A 24540-nucleotide genomic window follows, 5' to 3' on the forward strand; every position below is an offset into this window, starting at 1 on the left:
TCATTACCTGATTACTGTCATTATGTGGCCTCTTTATTTCTCCTTCATTGTCCGGTCCAGCTTTCCTCTTGGTACTCTGTTGTTTCCTCTCTATGGCTGCTCCTAATTTTTTGGCTGCCCTGAACTGGGCAATGACCCAGTCCTGTTCAGCGTCGACTTAACTTAGATTTCAGTTTGACCGTTTCAGGATGACCGAATTTTTAATTTCAATCCAATATTATTCACGAAAATATTAAATTTCGAAAAGTCTTTTAAATTTCGCACTCAGACGTATTGTCTATCTAGATAGGCCACTTGGTTGGATTTTTTGCACCTTGGAGATTTTCGTTGCCAACCTAGTGGAACTTGTGAAAATTTCCTAGGTTGGCAGCACTGAGTCACTAGGTATAGAGTGGAAACTCTGTGTTCAGTATCGGCCCTCTGACAGCCAATCAGCTTCCACTACACTACTACGACTCGAGCACGCACAAACACGTTTTACAGGAATTTTCCGACGGCTGTAATTTCTACTATTTCTGCACAATTTTAGTGTTTAATATCTCTAACTGTTCCTTTCCACCCGATCTTTACTTTAATGTACTTTGTTCGATTGTGCAGGCACTACTTTCCACTCCGTTCGATCCCGAAGGATTCTAACCCCGACGTGCCGAAGCACGCTTCCTCGATGTTTGTTTCCCGACAACTGTCTCTCGGCTGTTTTTACCACCTTTCAAGATTCCAAAGACAGAGCGCGACGTGACGTGAATAGGGACATTTAGAGTGAATCCGGCCACCGCGAAGGTGACACGGATATGTTTCCTCGCCCGTACGGGCATGCACAGCTAAAGCTACTATCTACCCCCGGTTATGCCACCGTCAAGAAAAAGGGCCGAGGAAAAATCCGCACGTGCCATTGAGCCGTTTACAATGGACGAGTTCTTTAGCCGCTAGGGAAGGCGAACTCGTGACGCGACGCCTCGCGTCCACTGAACGAAGACCTAGGATAAAGGATAGGAGGTAGGAGGGATGGGTAGGGATTTGGGGTTTGTGGTGGGGACATGGTTTGTCCCCTTCGGGATCTTTAAGGAGTGCGGGTACTTTTGGATTGCCTACGAGAAGCCTTTTAGCCAAAGGGCTTCCCTGCAGTAGTCATAGATAGGGTCAGTTTATTGTGAATCTGACCACCGCGAAGGTGGCGCAGATATATTTCCTCGCCAATGTTGGCATACACAACGATGTTTACCTACCTCCCGACGGAACACCTACGAGGGGTCCGAACGTGGGTAAATCGCCGCCTTCGCTCATCGTTCATTAGGCTGGGTACGCAAGACCCAGTCTTAACTCCGTGTCCGTGTAAGGAGTGTTCAAGTTTATTTTGAGTTGGGTAGGCCGTGCTATATACTCCAACTGTGTGTGAAGGTTATTAGGAGGGTTTTGCTTCGCCGCTCGACCGCGGCGGCGGGTGCCCGCCACTACCCTCCGCAGCGACGGCACTCTGCCACATGTAATCATCCCCTTTTCCACACGACAGCAATGATTATGCAGCGTGCTAGGCTGGCGAGTGACAGCTATTCTTTGCTCGTTGGTAGTGTTCTAGGCGGCTGCCCATGGTTGGTGCCCGTCTAGGGTGGATAAGCAAGTTGCGGTTGGCGTGGCAGAGCTTCGCCAGCTACGGTAGCTGGTGTCAAGCACCTCACGCAAGCACCGCGGCCGTTCAGCTCCACAAAACCGTGATGGGGAGGAATCTATGATAGGGAAGGATGGGACTAGACAGGGCGGGTGCCATAGCCCTTTTTGCCGCAAATACAGACTTGCGTTGCCCGGTCTCCGCCGCGTGGAGGCGGGGTTGGACTTTGGAGACCATAGATAGGGTCAGTTTAGTGTGAATCCGGCCACCACGAAGGTGACGCGGATATGCTTCCTCGCCCATTCGGGCATACACGACTAAATTTCCATCTACTTCCAGCGGCCCCACGTTCACGGGAAAGGGCCGAGGAAAAATCCGCACGTGCCATTGAGACGTTTACAATGGACGAGTTCTTTAGCCGCCAGCGAATTTCAGTTTCCATCCATCTGCTGGCGCCCACGGGGAACCACGGGGAGGCGAACTCGTGACACGACGCCTCGCGTCCACTAAACGAAGACCTAGGAAATCGGGATGGGTGTTGGAATCAGGATTTTTCCTACCGGAAGCCCTTTAGCCAAAGGGCTTCCCGGCAGAAGGATGCGAAAACCTGGAAGACCTTTTCCGACGACACGAAGTGTTGTGCCGCTTCAGGCCATTTCCAGTTTCCGCTAGGGGTGATGTCCCGTAGAGCTTCTCTCTGCGGGTTGAAGTCTTTGCAGCGGAGAAGGAAGTGGTCTACCGTGTCCGACCCGTGACCACACCCACACGCCTCGCTGTCGGCAACCCCGTACGCGAAGAGGCGCGAACGGAAATTCCCATGTCCAGTGAGGACTTGTGTGGTGAAGTGGTTCGGTACCATCCACCCGGCCGCCATCCTTCTCTCGATACTGCTGAAGAAGGTGAAAGTTGTGCGGCCTTTGTGGGAGGAGTCCCACATGGATTGCCACATCCTTTTCACCTCAGCCACGATCCTAATTTTCGCATCGTTGGTTCCCGCTGGGACCACGATGTTACCGATCCTGGCATCCATATTTTTCCTGACCTGGTAAAGGGCTTTGGCCTGTTGTAGCTCAAGTCCGATAGGGGGGGGGGGGTACCGGCCACCACACACACCGGCGGTATGCACCGGTCACCATGATGAGAGCACGTCGCTGAGCAGCTCCGAGTATTCCCAGCTCCCCTGCCGTGCACCCTCCGGCCCATCCGGCGGCGGCGTAAGTCGCTACCGGGATGAAGACCCCGCGGTACACAGCCGAGAGTGCTCTGAAACTGAGCCCCCATCCTCGTCTCGCCAACCTGCCAAGTTTCGCGAAAAGCGACCCGGTTTTGTCGCTGATATATTGACAATGGGATCGGACACCCATGTCCCTATCTAAGTGGACGCCTAGGTATTTAACTGTATTCTTGAATTTAATTGACCTCGCTCCGATCCGAATGACCGGCGGTCTTTTCTGGAAATCTACTTTCGATACGCGGACTGCTTTTCTTTTTCTATCGGGACGCGAACCTCCCCGTCGGCCTATTTTTTCCCTGTCTACGTACCCATTCCGGAGTACGATTGCTTCCGATTTCGAATCGGATATCTCTAATTTAGCTGTCCTGCACCAACCTAGGATCTGGTCGACAACGCGTTGATCCTCGATCTCTAGGTCTCTGCGGCTGTTTCCCCCCACGAGGACGATGAGGTCGTCCGCGTATGCTATGAACCTATTCTCAACTGAGGTTTCGAGTAACCTCAGGAGACCGTCGAACATAAGGTTCCAGCACGCGGGGCCGAGGACGGAACATAGCGGGCATCCTCTTGTCACGCGCTTGGAGATCCTTTCTGTTCCTACCGTGAGACTGACATTGCGGTCCTCGAAGTAATTGGAGATTACCTCGAAGACGTTGCGCGGGCAGTCTCGATTTCTAAGACTACCTAACACTAGGGGCCACCAGACGTTGTCGAAGGCTCCGGAAATGTCGAAGAGTAGTGCGATCACATGCCGATGTTCGATCTCATCAACCATGCGGCGCAACTCGACAATTGCATCTTCAGTCGACTTTCCGCGCGTAAACCCGTACTGTCTGCTGGAGATGCGTCCCGTCGCCATCACCGTCTGCTCTAATCTGCTCTTAAGGAGCTTCTCAAAAGTTTTCCCGATCACGGAGAGGAGACATATCGGTCGGTAGGACTTTGGGTCCTCCTCGTCCTTTCCTTCGCCTTTCAGGAGGATTCTCAGGGAGCCCACCTTCCAGGCGGAGGGGAAGACGCCCCATTGAAGGCACCCATTGAATAATCGCGTGAGTTCCCCGAGGATTGTTTTCGCGGAGGCCTTCAGGACCTGTATCTCGATGAGGTCCGGTCCTGGCACCTTTCTATTTTAGAAGGAACGAATTGCTCCGGCCACCTCCACCAAGGAAAAGGGCGAGGCGTCGGCGGTATTCGGGGCAATTCGTGCCTCTTCCCGGAGAACCCTTTGTGTCGGCGAGTCGATTTCAGGTCGGTCGTCAGGGACGTGGGCTTCCAGAAGCTCGCTGGCGGTTTCCAAAGCACCGGTTGTGCTTTTATTGTTGCGCCGGATTGTGCTTATTACTTTCTCTACACGGAGTTTATTTGCCTGGAGCTTGTATACGATGCCCCAGGGCTCCGTGTTCCCGTTCGACGTCACGAATTTTTGCCAGCTTTCCCGTTTCGTCCTCTTCACCTTCCTGCTGTAGTTTCGCAACGAAGTACGGTATTCCTGCAGTTTTTGGAGGCGGGAGGGTCCGTCTATCGTCTTCTGAAAGGCACGCCTCTGCCTGTACACGGCCTTTTTGAGCTTTGTTAGCTCTTTTGTCCACCACGGGTTGGACTTTCTAAATTTCCTCTTTCTAGGCATTGACGCGGTGCAGGCGTCAGTGATGACGGCTGTGAGCGTCTTTGCCATCCTATTTACATCTTCCACCTACCCCAAACTCAGGACTTCGAGCCTCGACCGTGAATGGTCGGACAGGGCCTCCGAGAACCGCTCCCAATCCGCTCGACGAGCGTCGAACCGAGAGTTCGCTGCTCCCTGATTTCCCGTCGCGGCCCTAGGTGCCCGCAGTCGGATGTCGATGGCGTTATGATCGCTAGTCGCTCATTCGCTTCTTATCCTCCATTCTTTAATATAGGGCGCCATGGAGGGGGATGTCAATGTAACGTCGATGTATGACGATCCTTTTGGCGTCCAGAAGGTGGGTGGTTGACTAGCGTCGTTAGCTACAGTTAATCTAAACGCGGAAACTAATCTTTCTAACTGCGCTCCCTTCTCGTCTGTGCTGTGTGGGCTCCAGAGCGAGGATTGCGCGTTCGCGTCGACAGAAATTATCACTCTCTTCCCCCTCAATGCCAGGAGTACCGTTTCCAAGTGCTTGAGGTGCTTCTCTATCTCATAGATAGGGTCAGTTGAATGCCTACAATTGAGCTTTAGGGGCTTTCGCCGGCTCTGCTATTCCGAAGCTGCGGTGCAGCTTATACTAGCGGTGTTGTGTGTAGCGAAACCAGTACGAGGGGGACGTGCTGTGAAAAACCCTTCCATCACCTATGGTGGGGATCATCAGGAAGGTGGACTGTCCTTTTCAGGAGACAACCCACTTAGCCACTGCCACACTGTGCAAGCCTCGCTTGGAGGTGAGTGGGGCAGTGTTACCAGCAGGGGCCACGTGGAGGCGGGGTTGTCAGCATATGCATGGCATATGCTCAGTCCCTTGCAGGCTCATGCGAAGGTGCAATGCATGAGTAATTGATTGCGGCCGATTCGGCTCATCTTGCTTGCGCAGGATGCCTGCGAGGCCAGGAATCGGCCGATTGCGGACTATATTGTTGTCCGGGTACTATTCGCGTGCTTTCATGGTTGACTTTGCGAATGCCTGGAGGTGTAGGATTGCCTTTGGTTCAGTAAGCATCTTGAATTCACAGGGCCATGGGAGGTGTTGTCTTGTGAATTGTGCTTCTAGTTTTTTCCGGTGTTCTGTGTGAAGTGGGCAGTCGAAGATTACGTGTGCAACCGTGTCTGTCCTTCCACAGCTGCATTTGTCGGACTCTGCCAAGTTCAGCTCCTTTAATTTGGAGTTGAACTTGCCATGTCCGGACAGCAGTTGCATGCTGTAGAAGTCAGGCTTTAGTTTCGCCCGTAATCTGGTTGGGATGTCTGGGAAGAATTGATGGGTGATCCTACCTTTAGTGGAAGAGTCCCATCGCATCTGCCAGACATCTACTGTGTGTCTTTTGATGCGTTGTGTTATTTGTGCTGTTGTGGTGTCTGTGTCTGTATGTGTGTTGTGTGTGACTGGTGGGATGGTCGTGTCTCCAATTATGATTTCATTACCTTTCCTGAGGTTGTATAGCGCGGTCCTCTCCTGCAGCAACAGGTCGATCGGGGCAGCCGCGGCCAGTACTCTCAGGGCATCGTTGGAAATTGTTCTGTATGCACGCGTAACTCTGAGTAGCGCATTCCTTTGCGCACTCTGCAGTCTCCTAATATGGTGGGTGTTGACCTTGTCGGCCCACCCCGCCGCTGCGTAGCAGATTATTGCCACAAATACTCCTTTATACAGCTTTAGGGTGGTACCGTAGTCAAGCCCCCAGTGAGACTTGCAGACTCTCGCGAAGCCCTGGAATATGGCCTTAGCCTTCCGCGCGATCTCGTGCACGTGTGGGGTGACGTTGAACCTGGGGCCGAAGTTTACCCCTAGATATCTGACGACGTTCCTCATTTTAATAGAAGTGTTTCCGATTTTGATAGTAGGGGGGCGCCTGATGTCCAGGAGTCCCTTCAGGAGGATCATTTCGGTCTTAGGCTCTGACAGGTGGAGCTTGTGTGCTCGGCACCATTCTGCGATTGTTTTGGTCGCCTTGTTGCCTTCGACCTCAAGTTCCTTTCTGGAGTCCCCAGAAATTAGAACAATGAGGTCGTCGGCATATGCGACGCTAGCGATGTTTTTAGTGGCTATGAGGTTCAGGAGGTCGTCAAATATCAGGTTCCAGAACCTCGGTCCCAGGACGGACCCTTGCGGGCACCCATAGATAGGGTCAGATGGAATCTCGTTAATTCATTCATGCGCCACACTAATGAGATGACGACGCAATTGGCTAAACCTGTGCTAATCAGAAGGAGTCGCCGACTTCCGTGGGAATTAATTTATCTTTTTGATGGGACTTAAGTCCCATTCTCTTAATGTTAGTGGCCACACTTGATACCTCCAACTGATTTGCGCGCTGCAACCCCTGCCAAGGGATTTACCTTAACCCATAAATAATCTACTATGTCGTCGAGCTAAAGAAAAAAATCTGAGCCCGGGTTTTTTTTACGGACGATTTGAAAGGTGGTGCATTGGTAGCTATGAAGTTATTTATTCTGTTTTTTTCTTGCTACCTCCTTTTCTTTGGCCACCTGCACCGGATCGTCAGCAAAGGCCAAGATAGAAACATTTTTGTCACCCATCATAACGTCCTCCGTTGTCTTGTCTATGGTCTTCATTTTGTGAGTCGGCTATGACGTTGAAGAGCAGAAATTCTGGGGAGGGCTCTGCTTGACCCCTCTATTCAGGACCACACTCACTTCGCCCTGTTTAGTTTTAATTTAATTTTTGTCCAACAGTCATCGTATATGTCCCTAATATACTTTCTGATGATTGGCGGAATGCCCTTAAGGGAGGGGGGGGGGGGAGTTTTGCATGTATGACAACCCACACATAGAAGAAAAGCCATATAAGTATATAAGTTTCAGAGGTTTACATCCACTAAAACTGACGCTTTAATATCGAAGTGTGCAGTTCATAAGTGGAAAATTCAGATTCCGAAAAGACTAAACGCGAGGGTTTCGGTTGTAGAAATATCCGTTTTGCAGTTATTGTGGAGATATTTGCAATATTCGGCCAGAGTGGTGTCAATCTCACGAGTATGACGTTACAAAATGGCCGCCGCTAACAGTTTTTCGTAAATATCGAGAGATTTAGAGCTCGAATCGAAAATTCACAACCGAAGTCTCTGAGATAAGGCATGCACAAAGGCACTGGAGTGTATTTTCAGTTGATTACTTAGTTAATTAAGACATACGGCTAGTGACATTCGGCTATTCCGACATTCTTCACTACTAGCGCCACAGTTTTCTTCCGACCAAAAAGACGCACCACAGACGAGCTTGTCGGTGACTATAGTTAGTTACAGTCGGTAATACATATCGACAAATTACATAGTTTTAGACTTCCATTCAAAATATTTTGAATGGATAGACGATTAAACATGGTTGCCACATTTCATTCCTCGCCGCAATGTTGCCATGTCGTCAAAACCGTTTCACAAACTGAGTTTCATGAAACTGATTCCTGCTTCATGAGCCCGTTCTGCCACGCGCTAGGTTTCTAGACCAGGGGAAAGTGGCATGCGGGGCAGTCGCCATATTCGTGAGCGGCGCAGCAGTTACAGCAAGAACGCTCGTCGAATATTGTAAATATCTCAACTATAATAAAGAAATGGACATTTCTACAACCGAAGCCCTTCAGCTTAGACTCTTCGGAATCAAAATATCCAACTCCCGAACTCCTCACTTGAATATTGGCACGTCCATCTTAGTTGACATGAACAGTTGTCACGAAGATATTTTGCCACGCGCTAGGTTTCTAGACAGTGCAGTCGTCATACTCGTAACGAACCGATTTCGCATCGGTGGGGATATTCGGCTCGTGCGCTACCTGGAACCACTTTCGTACCAAACCACGTGCAAGGTACTCAACAACAGCGTTGTGCCTTCGTATCTGCCCATCATGGGTTCGGTAGCACTGCTGTAGCACGTGGTTTAGGGACTCAGGCACCGCGCAGCCAGCCTTGCAGAGCGTGTCCTGTCTTCGGCCCCTAGATATTTGGGACCTTGTCGGAACGGCGTTGATCCGCAACTTGCAGGAGTTGACAAAGTCTCGTCCTGACAAGAAGCGGGTCCCCTCCGCGACCCATCTATGCTGCCGCGGGATCCTCTCCGACTCTTACAAAGCGCTGCCATCGACACTCCCGTGAAGAGCATTCGCCCAGCGGCGCGCTTCCTTCTCGGGAGTGTCGATGACCTCGCCGCGATCCATCAGGTGCTGACGCGCCCTCTGGATCTCTAGTCGAATGTAGTCCCCTGGCAGCACAGATGCGGCCCCCGAAGACAAGGACAGTTCTTTCAGGCGGCTAAGCCGAATCCTGGGCATACTCCACCGAAGTGAAGCAATGCCCAGGCCCCCCGAACCGATGGCGGAATGGAAATATGCCTTTGGCGTGTCAGCAGGCAAATTTAGCCACTTCCTCACCGCCCCACGCACCGCCACGTCACATCGATTGAGTTTCCCCAATCCCACAGACCCCAACGACGACGCATAAAATAAGATTGGCAACAGGAATATTCGCAGAGCGAATACTCGCCAATTTGCTGTTTTAGGTGTATCGGCTAGCTTTTGCAACAAGGAATTTGCGTTAATTCGCGGTCCTTACGTTGTCGCAACCAGAAAATGGAGTTGCGAACTCTGGTATGTTCAACCTGTTACCACTTCCATAAGTGAAAAAGACATTTCTGGTGTTTATCCACGATTGGGGTACATTAGCGTACTCGTCCCAGTCATAAATTGACCAGGTACGTCTAGGGTCTCTCTCATTAGTGCAATCTTTCTTGCATCTAAATCCGAAGATTTGACCAAAGACTACAACTCGTCTATCGAGCTGTTGGACGCATAACCCTCTAATCTCAGACTCCAGGTATTGTCGGACTCTAGAGAATTGTTGTGGTATCGGCTCTTTTTCATAGTAGAGCGACTGGCCTATAGACCCAGTGGGTCGTTCCACACCAAGTTTCATTTTCACTGAAGAGTTGTTTAGCGAATCATGCACCTTCTCAATGAGTACACGATTCAACAGAATCCTCCCTTCCCCACCAAAATCGTCCTGTGTTATACCAGCATCCTTAATATGAGTACGCTGATCAGACGATAATGTGGTAGCTTTCGACCCTCCGAGGAGATTGGCAGTTGGTAATCCCGGGTGCGGTTGTTGCTCTGGGACTGTAGACTTTGTCCCCTGAGCTCGCCCCTTAGACACCGCAACTCGCGGTCTAATGTCATCAGGAATATCCCAATCTCTACTTCCACCTTGTATGATGTACTTCAAATCGGATTTACCCGCTTCGGCTAGGATTCGTGGAGCAGGATAAAACATGTACATTCAATAGCTATTTTCATTTATGGGACCAAAGTATCCATTGATATTCGGCCATGTAGGAAGTTCCAGTCGAAAGTGCTTTCCACTCCCATCCGTGAAATCCCCAATGCTACGGAGATACGCATCTATGGATGGCGGTGTTGTTTAGGCTTGTCCTTTGATATACGTGAGCAACATATGCTCCTCGTGAGCTGCACCACGAGCGCTCGGTAGTCCTTGCGCTTCCGAGCACCCTTAATGGCGTCTAGTGACCTGCCAGGCAGGTTCTGCCTCGCGTCGCGTCAGCAATTACACCTCCTCGGCACTCCAACGTGCCTTTGCTGGCGCTGCGCGGTTCACATCATCTGATCAATCAGGATGAGCGGACCTCAAGTGAACGCCTCTACCGATCTTGGTGACGAAGGATCGATCGTAGCCTGGGTACGAACAGGGAAGGGGGACTCCCTAGGCTCGGTCCCGGAAGGGGGGAAGTTGTTGGCCAAGGGGCGGCAGAGGTAGTCCCTGTATGTGTTTCCATCCGAGGCAATTTTTTATTTCTCGGGCCAACAATTTTCGGCACGAGGAGGCTGTCAACCCCCAGGTGCCCGTGTCGCCTGAACCCCGTTGGCGTTACCAGGCGAGAACCTATGGGAGGTGGGGAAGACTTGGACGGGAGAGGCTAATGGACCTAACAAGAGGTCTATATTGCGCATTACCGTCCCTGTAACTATAAAACCTGTACCACTGCCTGGAAGGGCTATGGTAGACTTCCGGGGCTTAAACCCCCCCCCCCCGTTGGGCTATAACAACTAAAACTAATTAACAACATGAATGAATTAATCCGGGCCAATTTTCTAGTTCCCTTGCCAAAGGATCTGCCTCAGTACTTGGAAAAATTAGAACGGGGACACTTTCGGGAGACGATCTTAGTCATGTGCTTGCGCACGTGCCCAGAGAGCACCGCGTGGAGGTGTCGCCCCGAATTCTATGTTCGCTAACGCCCATAGAATTCGCCCCGCGCCCCAGTGCACAGTAGTACACCAAGACTCGTACCGTCCGGTGTAAAAGGCCGGAACGGGCTAAATTTATGTCAGCTGGCTGGCCGCTCAGTCATAAGGCCGAAGCCTAGTCGGTGCGGTTAAATACGCGGCCGCGGATAAAATAATAAAACTTATAACTGAGCGGTTAAATACGCGCAAGATTATTACAATCTTATCGGCCAAAGCCACGTCATTTGCGGCCGAAGCCTTATTATAAACGGTTAAATACGCGGCTGAAATTGAAATAAATAAGTTAATGTAATGACCCCGCACTGAGATCATAGTCAATGAAAATGTTCGCAATTTCAATCGACGAACGGAGTGCAATCATCGCAACCGTCAAGAAATCTGCTTTATTCAACCCTAGGACTTCATGATTTCTTATGGTGCCCGCGGGCAAGGCTTCTCTGCAGCCTACTACTATCGGTAGCACTTCTGCTGTCTTACAGTTCAACTTCACTCTAATTTGTTCTGTGGTATTTTTATATTTTTCAATTTTCTCCCTCCTGGCTCGTCGGAGGTTATCTTTGTCCTCATACCTGATAGTGACGTCAACCACGAACAGTCTTTCCTGGTCTTTAATAACCAGATCAGACTTTTTAAGTTTTCCGCTGACGCTCTCTGTCGGCTCGAAGAATACCGCAGACTTCCTGGAGACCGTTTTCAATCAACCGCACTATGTCGTTGTGTCGGTTGATCCCCGCGGGCTTTGTGTGTGTATGCAACTACCTATCACATGCCCTAGGGTTTCTAATTGCAGCCTACACCTTCAGCATTCTGGATTAATATCCTTTCTGGCTCGTCTCAGTGCAACTCTAGTGCCGAAGGTGTTTGTTCGCAGTTTGAGTGCGTCAAGATATCTTTACGGTTTTAATAGGGTCGGGCTAATCAACCACGCATTACTATATTTATCGTCTACAAATTCGTGGATGCCCTGACCCTGGGAGACTTGTCGTCCCCATTCCTCGTGGCACATCCTCTTAAGACCACAACGCGCGTTCTCTATTTGTACATCCGATGCTGGCCATTGGAGGCCTACCGAACTAGCATACTTATTTAGGACATCTAATTGCCCTTGGTAGGCCTCCTTTACCGCCTCATCACCACTCACCATCATGCGGAGGTCGTTCCTTAGCTTGGCTATGCGGACTATGTCCGCTCCTCTTTGAATACCAAGGCCTCCGTCTTTCTTGCTTGTATATAATAAACCGTCTGTGGTTCTATGATGGAGGTGGAGAATTTTCTTAATTATTTGTTTGACCTCCTGATCTAGTTCATTCAGGAGGCATAAGGTTGGCGGATTCGCGACCAACATATGGATGTACCTGGGCAACAGGTGCGTCCTTATTAAATTAATTGATGTTTCCTATCGATGTTTCCTGCTGCCCTCAGGATGCCATTGATTTCGGCGCGTTGTGGCCCGGTCCATGGCCCGATTTCAACGCCCAGATATTTAAAAGATATGCTCGCCTCCCAGCTGACAGTCTCGGGTTTAGCAAGTGCCACGTCTTGCTTCGACAGACGATCTGAAATGTCGTGCATTTGTTGGTCTGCATACTCATGCCAAGCTTATTTAGAAATTCATATAATTTATTTATTTGGCATGTAGCTTGTTCTTTATTTTTGGCTATTAGCACGAGATCGTCTGCAAATGTCTCCCATTGTTCTGCCCTTCGTCGTCTCATTAATATTATCTATAATTGGGTCTATAATTGTGTTGAATAACAGTGGCGATAGTGGGTAGCCCTGCTTGACCCCTCTATTTAATTTTATTTTTACATTTTGGCCTCTTGTCTTTATCTCCGTCCAGCAGTCCACGTACATAGTTTCTATGTACCTCGCGACTGCTGGCGGGAGGCCCTTCGCCTGGAGCCCATCTCTCACAGCTTTGTGGGGGACTGTGTCGAACGCCTTGGAAATGTCGACGATAGTCACTATGTCCCCTTTACTTGTCTTCATATCTTTTAAGATCTTCTCGAGGATGGATATGTTATGCTTGCAGCCATCCTCTTTCGTGAAGCCCTTCTGTCTTGTGCTGTTCCTTACGACACTTCGTAGTCTCGTGTCAATCATTGCGGAGTACATTCTACCCATTATTGACCCATTGGTTATTGGACGCCAATTTCTGACGTCCTCCGTGCTTTTGCCCGGTTTTGGAATTAATGTGGTCCGGTTTATCTTCCATTGGGTCGGGTATGTAAGGGACAGCATCAGTGAATTAAAGAACTTTGACAGAACATGAAGAAAGCCGGGAGCCTTCAATTGTGCCTTTGTGATGCCATCGACCCCCGCGGCTGTATCGTTCTTAATTTTTCGCATTTAAATTATCAACTCATTTGCGTTGATGGGCACCCAGATGGTATCCATTGGAGAGGCTGTACTCGGCCCCCCTCCGAGCATCGGTAGTCCTTGTGAGGGTCCCTGAACTCCCTATAGACTACCGTAGAGCGACTCTACGTCTGCTCTTTCAGGAAGCTCAATTTGCTTCCCTTTTCAATTGTTTCTCCTGTGACCGCCATATCTACCATTTTTCTTGGGCATTTATTATAAATTTCTTGATACCGAGCATATCTGAATTTGAGATAGCGGGTGCGGTCGCTCTCCTTTCTTTTATTCCCGCTATCCTTATTCTTTGAGCCATCCTTACTCTTTGTACTCACGCTTTTAGCCTTCTCATTTATAGCGTCTAGCACATGCTCGATTTTTTGAGGTTCTATTTCTCTTTTATTGGCCAACTCCATTATCCAGTTCTCAATGAATCTCATATCATTACTGTCATCTAATGGGTTGGCCATTACAGCGTCAATAATGTTATTGCACCTGTCCGCAGGTTCAGGGCCCTGGGCTGACGCTGACGCACCATCGCTCGTGGTTGTATACACATTGTGTTCTACGATGGTTAAGTCCTCGGTCGAGCCAGCCTGGCTCGCCTCCTCAACCATCGTCTCCTCACTCTGAGTGGGCATTAGTCCAAGGACCCTCCTTTTATCACCTATTTGCTTACGCGGTTTGCAACATGCGGTCTAATGTCCTCAGGGATATCCCAATCTCTACTTCCACCTTGTATGGTGTACTTCAAATCGGATTTAACCGCTTCGGCTAGGATTCGTGGAGCAGGATAAGACATATACATTCAATGGCTATTTTCATCTATGGGACCAAAGTCTCCATTCATATTCGGCCATGCAGGAAGTTCCAGTCGAAAGTGCTTTCCACTCCCATCCGTGAAATCCCCAATGCTATGGAGATACGCATCTATGGATGGCGGTGTTGTTTAGGCTTTGATATACGTGAGCAACATATGCTCCTCGTGAACTGCACAACGAGCGCTCGGTAGTCCTTGCGCTTCCGAACACCCTTAATGGCGTCTAGCGACCTGCCAGGCAGGAACCCAATGAGCGCCTGATTGATGAACCGAGCACCCTTCATGGTCAGTTCTGCCTCGCGTCGCGCCGGCAATGACACTTCCTTGGCACTCCAACGTGCCTTTGCTGGCGCTGCGCGGTTCACATCATCTGATCAATCAGGGTGAGCGGACCTCAAGTGAACGCCTCTACCGATCTTGGTGGCGAAGGATCGATCGCAGCCTGGGTACGAACAGGGAAAGTCGACCGGCCGGGAAGGGGGACTCCCTAGGCTCGGTCCCGGAAGGGGGGAAGTTGTTGGCCTAGGGGTGGCAGAGGCCGCCCCTGTACGTGTTTCCACCCGAGGCAATTTTTTAATTCTCGGCCCAACAATTTTCGGCACGAGGGGGCTGGCAACCCCCAGGTGCCCGTGTCGTCTGAACCCCGTTGGCGTTACCCGGCAAGAACCTATGGGAGGTGGGGAAGACTTGGACGCGAGAGGCTAATGGACCTAACAAGAGGTCTATATTGCGCATCACCGTCTCTGTAACTATAACTAATACTGTACCATTACCTGAAGGGCGATGGTAGACTTCCAGGGCTTAACCCCCCCCCCGTTGGGTCATAACAAACTAAAACTAAATAACAAACCGGAATGAACTTAGTCCGGGCCTCCTTCCTAGGTCCACTGCCAAAGGGCCTGCCCCGGCTCTTGGAGAAATTAGAACGGGGTCCCTTTCGGAAGGCCATCTTGGCGTTAGGTTGTCATTTATTTTTGAATTGTTCAAATAATATTGCCAGCTACTGTAATTCTTCTTCCGTCCAGACCGAAGATCTATTGACTGGACGGGTGGAGGTTGCTTCTTTACACCTCTTTTCGTTCCTCACAACTGGTTGCCTGTGCCGTTCGTGTTGGGATAGGCCCCTTTGTGTGTCAAAGGCACCCATCAGGGGCTGCAGCTGGTGAAAGCCAGTTGTGGTATGGGCTCAGCGAACCCAAGGTGCCCGAGCTCTAGCACACCGTAAGCATGTGGTCATGTTTTACAGACCCGGGGGTCTTGCCTTAACCAGCCGGACCGCGAGGATGATAACCTCTCTAAAAAATCCCTAACCCTAAGCAGAGGTATGCGGTGATGGGGTACGCACTGGTCGATGGCATCAGTGCGTGGTCAGCGGGTGCGTTGGCCGCTAGCGGCCAACCTCTGGATACCTGGCGAAACCTGTTATATTTAGCCTTACCTGGGTGCAGGGGGCTCCGCCCGGGTGGACAGTTTATCCGCCACGCTCGTGGGAATTGATTATGGATTCTAAACGCGAAAGACCAAAATCCTTAAAGGATATCATTAGGGAAGGGGGAGCGACGAGCCGAAGACGCACGGCTTGATCGCCGGAAGTAGTAGGGATCGAAGTCGAAGTTCGGTTAGACAGAGCAGTAGAAGTAGTAGTTTGAAGCGTAGAAAGGTTGATGATTCGAATTCATCAGAGGAAGAGGACAGAAGTGTGATATCAAATGTTAGTGTTAGTGGAGGTATCAATGTGCGTGAAATGGATATTTGTATGACGGAAGCAGAGGGAAATGATACGTTATGTATGAGAAAGATTGTTGAGGAAGTAAGGAAGTGTGTGTTTAATGAATTAAATCGTTTGTCAAAAGGAGTGTGCGAGCATATTTTAAATTGTGTTAGTGAGTATGAGTAGTGTATGATGTGAGATTAATATGTGAAAATGGGTTGAAAGGTAGATTGGAGGAATGTGAGAAACGTGTGGGTATGCCTGCCAGCCCGAGCAAAACGTATGCGAGTGTTGTTAGAATGGGTGTGGGTGTTGGAATGGGTGTAGGTATTGGAACGGGTGTGGATGCTGGTAGAATGCGAAGTGAGAAAGTAAGTGGAATGGATGAAAAGAAAGATAGGAAATATGCTGTCATTGTTAAGCCGAAAGATGATAAGGCGACAATGACTAGTGAGCAAGTGAAAGAGAAAGTGATGAATGAAGTGTGTAAGGATTTGAATGGGCTAGTGAGAGCTGTGAGAAAGATAAGGATTGCTGAACTAGCGATTGAAACAGCTAGTTTGAAGGAGTTGAATAGGATTAAAGAATGTGGAAAATTTAATGAGATTGGTCTTGAAGTTGAAATACCTAGGAAAATAGGGCCAAAAATAATTGTTTTTGATATGCCAAATGAAATGAATGAGAAAGAATTTTTGAATGAACTGTATGAAAAGAATTTGAAGGAATGTGTGAGCGAAAATGAGTTTAATGAACGAGTGCGAATAGTGAGTAGGAGAAGTAGAAAGGATGCGAGTGTTGGGAATGTAATTATTGAAATGAATGTTAGAATGCTGAGTATGTTAATTAGCGAAAAGAGAATTTATATAAGGTGGAAATCCTGTAAATTCAAAGAATATGTGAGTGTATTGAGATGTTTTAAATGTAGTGGCTTTGGCCATGTTGCGAAGGAATGTAAAGAGAAAGAGAATCTGTGTCAAAAGTGTTGTGAGAAAGGACATGTAAGAATTAATTGTGTGAGAGATGGATTTCTATGCAGAAATTGTAGAATGAAATGTAATAAATGTGATCATTCGGTTATGTCTGAAGAATGCTCGGAATATAAACGTATTGTTGAGAGAGAGCGAATGAGAATTAGTAATGACTAAGTGTATGTTAAATATGATTCAGTGTAATTGTCAGCGGGCGTATACGGTTATGTGTGATCTGGGTGTGGTTATGGGTGAGAAGAGAGTAAGTGTGGCAATGTTGCAGGAGCCGTATGTGGCTGTAGATGGCACTATAAAAGGATTACCAGGCTGTATGAAAGTATTTGCGAATGAAGGTGAGCGAATGGGAGCGGTTGTTGTGGTGAATGATGTGTGTACAGAGGCGGTGAGTGTACAAATGAGTATGGCGTGTGTGTGTGGTTGAAAGGAGATTTTGGCCGGTTGTATGTTGTGTCCATGTATTTCAGATTTGATCGAGATATTAAGGATTATCTTAGATACATGGATAAAGTGTGTGAATGTTTACGTAGTAAGAGGATCATTTTTGGTATAAGAAAGAGATGTGTAGATTGAAAGAGGATTATTGGAAGAAATTTGTGAGCAACTGTAGTAACGAGGACTCATGGGGTCCTGTTTACAGAGTATGTAGAGGAAAATATCGGAGCGAATGTTTAAATACGATGGATGTGAATGGAAGAATGACGAAAACATGGAATGAAAGTGCGAATGTGATATTGGATCGCTTATTTCCGGCTTCGGAGATGAATGATGTGAATGATGGATTAAATGATGGAAATGAAGTAATAAATGAGGAAGTGAATGGTAATATAAATGAAGTAAATGATAAAATTTTTGAATGGCATGAATTAGAGGAAGCAATTAGTGAAATTAGGTTGGGTAAGGCGCCAGGAATGGATGGTGTGAGTGCTGAAATGATGAGAAATATAGGATGAGCGATACCGGAATACTTGAAGAGTATGTATGATGAGTGTTTGAGGACGAATACCTTTCCGAGTGAATGGAAGAAAGCACGGGTGATCATCTTGTTAAAGTCTCCAGACTTTAAATCCGGCCGATTTGTTTATTGTCAGTTCTAGGAAAAATCCTAGAGAAAATGATGGTCAGGAGGCTAGAACGAAAGATGGATGGAAGAATGTGTGATGCGCAACAGGGATTTATGAAAGGTAAATCAACGGAGACTGCATGGTTGAAAGTTAAAGAGTATGTTTCTCAGAGTGAATGCAAGTATGTATTAGGAATATTTGTTAATTTTAAAGGGGCGTTTGATAATTTGGAATGGTGCAGAGTGATTGAGAAATTGAGTGAGATTGAATGTGATGAGACTGATTTATGGAAAGATTATTTTAGGGACCAAATGGTTTGTATGACTGGAGTAAATGACATAGTTTGGAAGCGTGTAGTACGTGGCTGTGTGTGTGTGTCCGCAAGGATCCATAGCAGGGCCTTTGGTTTGGAATTTGATGATGAACGACTTGCTTTTGGATCTGAGTGCGACGGGATGTAAATGTGTTGCATATGCAAATGATTTATTTTTAATGATTGAGGGGTGAAACCGAGTGGAATTGGAGAGAAAGGAAACTGAATGGATGAGAATTGTGTGTCAGTGGGAAGATAAAGTAGGAGTGAGTGTTTCTGAATCTAAGAGTGTGATGTTGATGATGAAAGGAAATTTGGTAATGACTAGAAGTCCGAATGTACGTATCAAAGACAGAGGCGTGAAAAGAGTTGAGTGTGTGAAGTATTTAGGTGTTTGGATGGGTTAGAGAATGCAATTTAAAGTACATTTGAAAAGTTTGAAAGATAAAATAACTGGAGTGGTTGGACAAATGAGTAGAGTAATGAGGCAAGAATGGGGAATGAGAAAGAAGGGTATTTGTGTGATTTATAGAGGTTTGTTTGATGCGTGTGTGATGTATGGAGCTAGTGCATGGTGTGAAAGTGTGAAATTTCAGTATGCTAGGGATATTATGAATAGATGTCAGCGAGTGGTTTTGTATGCTTGTCTGAATGTGTGTAGAACCGTTTCGACGGATGCAATGCAGGTCCTAATTGGTACCCCCCCCCCCCAGGGACCTGGAATGCAGAAGAAGAGGTATGATTTGGAGATGGAAACATGGTGTGAGTGTTGGTGAAAATGAGATTGTGAATAATGAGGAAATGGCTGGGATGGAGGAACAGGAGGGATTTATAAATGATAGAATGATAGAGGTATGGCAGCGTAGATGGCATGCGAGTGAAAAAGGACGAGTGACGTATGAGTATATTACGAATGTTTGTTTTGCTTTGAAAACGATTAAATTCGAGCCTAGTTTGTATGTATGTTTTCTGATGACTGGGCATGGAAGTATGAATGACTTTTATGGAAGCGTGGATTATGTGAAACTAGGATGTATGGATGTGGTAGAGCACATGAAGATTGGAAGCATGTTTTAGTTGAGTGTGAATGGTATGATGACCTTCGTAATTTGAATGATTGTGGTGTGAAAGTGTATAATGATGGGAGTGTGAATGTGAAGAGCGTGATGGAGTATCAGGCGCCGTATGATTGTTTTAGTATGTTAGCGAAGAATGTATTTACGAGAAGAAGAGAGAGAGTGAGTGAAAGAGTGAATGTCGTGTAAAGCCTGGTGTCCATAGGCGCAGGGGGGTACCCTTGCAGGTTGAAAGGTTGACTGGATACGGCTTGCCGGATCCAGTCGGCCAATTCCCGCAAGGGTCTTTGGAGCGTAGCGACTCCACGCACTCGAAACGCTGGTTCACCAGTACTGGAAGTATAGGCTTCCAAACTGGTAGTAGCTAACGCTACGAAAGATCCAACCAGTGATCTTGACTGGTACCGCGGGGACCGGGAGCCCCTGAGGAGTGCCTCAGCCCGGTCATGGGTAGGACCATCGCGGGGGTAGTGGTAAGGCCAAAAGCTGGTCAGAGACCCCTTTTTCCAGGGTCCCGGCGGGACCGGTAGTTCCCGCATGAGCGGGAACGCGCTGATTGGGCGTATCCCAATCCCACACCCATGGGGGCCGTGTGGATAAACCTTTGGGTTGGTGCCGCACGTAAAATCAGCAGAGACGAAATGTATGTCAAAGGCAATCCCACAGACAGCACAGCGGTATTGTGCGGTTTCAGAGTCGGGTGTTCTCCCCTTACATTTGGGAAGGTGGCATCTGCAGCCATGTAGCATCCCAAAGATTCTTTTGCAATTACCGCATCTCCACCCAACTCTAATCCCATTGGTCCAGATGCCTCACGAGGTCGGCTGCCTGTAGGAATTGCCTGTTAATATTTTGGCAAAACAGGCATCGGATCTCCTCACCCAGAGGCAAGTCCACAATCATGTCATAATCAAAACCAGTGGAATTGCCAAAGTAGTCATAATTAGTTTCGTCTTGCATGTTTGTTTTGTCCACTTTTCCTACTCCTACATCAAGCCCCGTTCATTTCATTCCAATCCTTAAGAGTAGCCAAGTCGTTATAACCAATCCGAGGGCAGAGAAGCCCTCACATTGCCTGTTACCACCTATTTCCATCTCGCCTTTTTAAAATTTCGACACCAATTAAGGAGCACTAAGTACTCATAATATAAATAAAATAGTCATAGTTACAATTTTGAAAGTTTGGGTACTTCGTACCATGACTCCAGTCAATATAAGGGATTCTCTGCCCTGGCTCTGGGAGATGAGGTCGTCAACCCTCAAACAACCGCTGATACTCGGATCCTCTTCAACCCTGCTGAGTGATGACGTTGGTCCGAGAACCTTCCACCACTGCCCGACAAGGCATCCGATTCACCTCGCACGCGATTGCCCGAGTCCTTCGCAGAGACAGCATTAGTTTCCCCCATCTTAAAAAACTCTATGAAAAAAGATGGGGTACTCATAGCGGGAACCACGAAGAGGCTGCTGCTTGCTAACTATGACCCTCTAACCTGTACTGGCCGTTGTACCTCGGGCTAGAACTAGATATAGTTCGAGCCACGGCCAGACGGAAAAGAGTCATGGTTATTCCCGCCGTCTACCCGCGCTTTTTAGAATTTCTTTACGTTGCGTCAACACCCGTGGAGGCCATCGCAATGCTTTGTTTTAATTAGACAGTCGGATTCCCCTAGTCCGTGCCAGTTCTAAGCTGAGCGTTGAATGGCGGCCGAAGAGGACGATCGCAACGATGGAAAACGCGACGGTAGCCTCGCAGCAAGGAAGATCCGCGGGAGGCCAAGTCACGGGACCGAGCTCGAATCCCAGCCACGAGAGCCGTTCATCTCGCCCAGACCCAGCACGTCAGCCATACCCGCTTCCCGACCAAGCCCGACACGCCCCGCTCCTCAGAGCTAATCATAATCCGAAGTTACGGATCCAATTTGCCGACTTCCCTTACCTACATCAATCTATCGACTAGAGGCTCTTTACCTTGGAGACCTGCTGCGGATATGGGTACGAACCGGCGCGACCCCTCCACGTCGCCCTCTCCTGGATTTTCAAGGTCCGAGGGGATGATTCGGACACCGCCGCAAGTGCGGTGCTCTTCACGTTCCAAACCCTATCTACGTGCTAGAGGTTTCCAGGGAACTCGAACGCTTATACAGAAAAGAAAACTCTCCCCGGATCTCCCGACGCCGTCTCCGGGTCATTTTAGGTTACCCCGACGAACACTTTTACGTGGGCCCGAATGGTATGCGGTTCCGCTGCCGGGTTCCGGAATAGAAACCGGATTCCCCTTCACCCAATGGGTGTTTTTTATGTATTTGTATAATAATATGCTGCGATTTATATAATAAAATAAGCTGCGTTTTTGTGCTTCGTCATAGTTGTGTCTTAGGACACCTCATCTACATAGGATTTCTCTTGGGGCTTAGGATTGAGTGACTCGTGTGTAACGGCTGTTCACACGAAACCTTTCTCCACGTCAGTCCTCCAGGGCCTCGCTGGAGTATTTGCTACTACCACCGAGATCTCCGGCTCCAGGCAGGCTCACGCCCAGACTCTTCTGCGCACACCGTCGCGACCCTCCTACTCGTCAGAGCTTCATACAGGACATAAAATCGAAATTTTATGTCCTTCAACGCCATCCATTTTCAGGGCTAGTTGCTTCGGCAGGTGAGTTGTTACACACTCCTTAGCGGATTCCGACTTCCATGGCCACCGTCCTGCTTTCTTAAGCAACCAACGCCTTTCATGGTATCCCATAAGCTTCGACTTATTCGCCTTAACTCTATGTTTGATTCATCCCACAGCGCCAGTTCTGCTTACCAAAAATGGCCCACTTGGCACTCTGATCTACATTTTTCTCTTTATATATGCCATCATAATAATAATAATAATAATAAAAAATTTTCTCCCTTGGCTTCATAATTCATGCATGCCAAAGTCCTCACCCATTTAAAGTTTGAGAATAGGTTGCGGTTGTTTCGGCCCCAAGGCCTTTAATCATTCGCTTTACCAAATGAGACTCGCAAACGTCCATTGAAAAGAACGAGCGACTTCCAGCTATCCTGAGGGAAACTTCGGAGGGAACCAGCTACTAGATGGTTCGATTAGTCAGTCGCCCCTATACCCATTTCCGACGATCGATTTGCACGTCATAATCGCTACGGACCTCCATCAGGATTTCCCCTGACTTCGTCCTGACCAGGCGTAGTTCACCCTCTTTGGCTCTGGGTGCGCCTCTTCTCGCTATGACAACGAGACGCCCCGGGAGTGCGAGGCCGCATCGTGACGCGGCCCATCCTCCCTCGGTCGACGCAAAGGTCAATTTTCACTTTCATTATGCCTTTAGGTTTAATCGAGTCCCAATGACTCGCGCACATGTTAGACTCCTTGGTCCGTGTTTCAAAACGCGTCCTGAAAGTACCCAAAGCAGTAGTGTCGCTGACCGGTAATGTGATTCAAAAAGGTTGGCTATTTCGAGGACACTGTCTGCCAACAGCTGGCTAGGCCCGGAGCCGGCACCAGGTACGTACCATCCGGGTAATTACTAAGCCTGCGGCGGGCCCGAACGCAAATACATTCGAAAATAGAGCAAGTTGCGGCCCAATACCGTAAATAGTGTACCGTCACGCAGCCGGGCGGGCGATCGAGCGTCTGTCGTGTACGCACGAAGGCGACGCCTACAGTCAACAACTCGTGCCGTAGACCGACACGCAACGGGTCGCGACGTTCTACAAGGGGCGAAGTGCACGACTACGTTACCGGAACATTTGCCGAAGACGGTGAGCCCTCGCATTGGAACCACGGAGGGAACCATTAGGGGTATCGCACGCCAATGGAAGCCGAGCCTCGTTATCGATGAATCTCCTCATTCGATCTTTTGGATTTCTTAGGTTTACCTCTGAACGGTTTCACGTACTCTTGAACTCTCTCTTCAAAGTTCTTTTCAACTTTCCCTCACAGTACTTGTTCGCTATCGGTCTCGTGGTCATATTTAGCCTTAGATGGAGTTTACCACCCACTTATGGCTGCACTCTCAAGCAACCCGACTCTATGGAGAGGTCCTCCCGAAACTCGTACCGGTCGCTACGGGCCTGGCACCCTCTATGGGTAAATGGCCCCATTCAAGATGGACTTGGACGCGGTTGCGACGTTACGGGATAAATTGACCCTCCTGAACACTATATTTCCCAACGGCGGAACTGCGGGATTCAGTGGTGGGCCAATTCCTGTTCGCTCGCCGCTACTAAGGAAATCCAGGTTAGTTTCTTTTCCTCCGCTTAGTAATATGCTTAAATTCAGCGGGTAATCTCGCCTACTCTGAGGTCGTCGAACGAGAAAAAATTTTTTCAGAGCTTCTCCGAAAGCATTGCGAAACGTGTACAGAGCAACACACACATAAAAAAATAAAAAAACACAAAAAACCCTTAAAGCAAAAAGAACTGCTTACCTTACGCGCCTCACCAATGTCTCTATAAAATTCAATATCCTCTCCAAATTGATCCGAAACACTCGCAAGTCGATTACAACCGGTATAACTTTAACGTCCGTCCGAAAAGTACTTTCGGGGACTGGACGATCGATTGTGTGTGATCGCGCGGTTTCGCTATTCGATCATTTTTTTGTATTTATCGTCCCGAAAAGATTTTGTCACCGTTTCGAAGCGGTGTTTCAGACGGGCGGACGTATATAAAATATACGACACACGACACCGCTTCCACACTCACGCAAGTTCGAACGATTTCCATCTCTCGATGACTAATTAGACGTACGTAAAATTTCTCAATATTCATAAGACCGCGACAAACGCCGACGAAGCGCCCATCATTCGCTCGTACGTACAGCAACTTTGCAACCCGACTCCGTTAACGCTTCTCTCTAACGACGGCGGGACTTACAAGTGCAAACGCAAGCAGTTTATAGGTACGTAAACGACCCTCAGCCAGGCGTGGTCCAGGAATTGTATCCGTGGACCGCAATGTGCGTTCGAAATGTCGATGTTCATGTGTCCTGCAGTTCACACGTTGATGCGCAATTAGCTGCGTTCTTCATCGACCCACGAGCCAAGTGATCCACAGTTCAGGGTAATTTTTTCCCTTTTATTCTCATGTATATATATATAATGTGTATTTGCTATGTGAACCACCACACTTTTGTGTTATTTCGGAACAAGCCGATACCCGAAGAGATCCAACCAGCGCGCGAAGGAGATTCGGGAGTCGTCGCGAAAACTACTGTTTTCTTGCAAGTATCATCATCGACGGTCGGAGCGAATAGAACTTTGAAAAGCCTTCTATCGAAGAAACACAGAGATTATATCACGTCCAAAAACGACGGGGATATGGATTCAAACTGGATAATATCAACCCGATACTGGATTCGGAATGTTGCTCTCTCCTTTCGTCGTTATACACTGGACGGACTCACGGCCGGTTCTAGCT

General features: G+C 48.4%; 1 non-coding gene across 1 annotated transcript; it reads right to left on the bottom strand.

The window, feature by feature from the left end:
* Positions 1 to 24031: 24031 nt before the first annotated feature.
* LOC143261271 (5.8S ribosomal RNA) lies at positions 24032 to 24186 on the bottom strand. The gene has a single exon (XR_013035433.1). It is a non-coding gene; the product is annotated as a 5.8S ribosomal RNA (ribosomal RNA).
* Between the last annotated feature and the right edge of the window lie 354 nt (positions 24187 to 24540).

The sequence above is a fragment of the Megalopta genalis genome, unplaced genomic scaffold (assembly GCF_051020955.1).
Source record: "Megalopta genalis isolate 19385.01 unplaced genomic scaffold, iyMegGena1_principal scaffold0046, whole genome shotgun sequence".
NCBI classification, from domain to species: domain Eukaryota; kingdom Metazoa; phylum Arthropoda; class Insecta; order Hymenoptera; family Halictidae; genus Megalopta; species Megalopta genalis.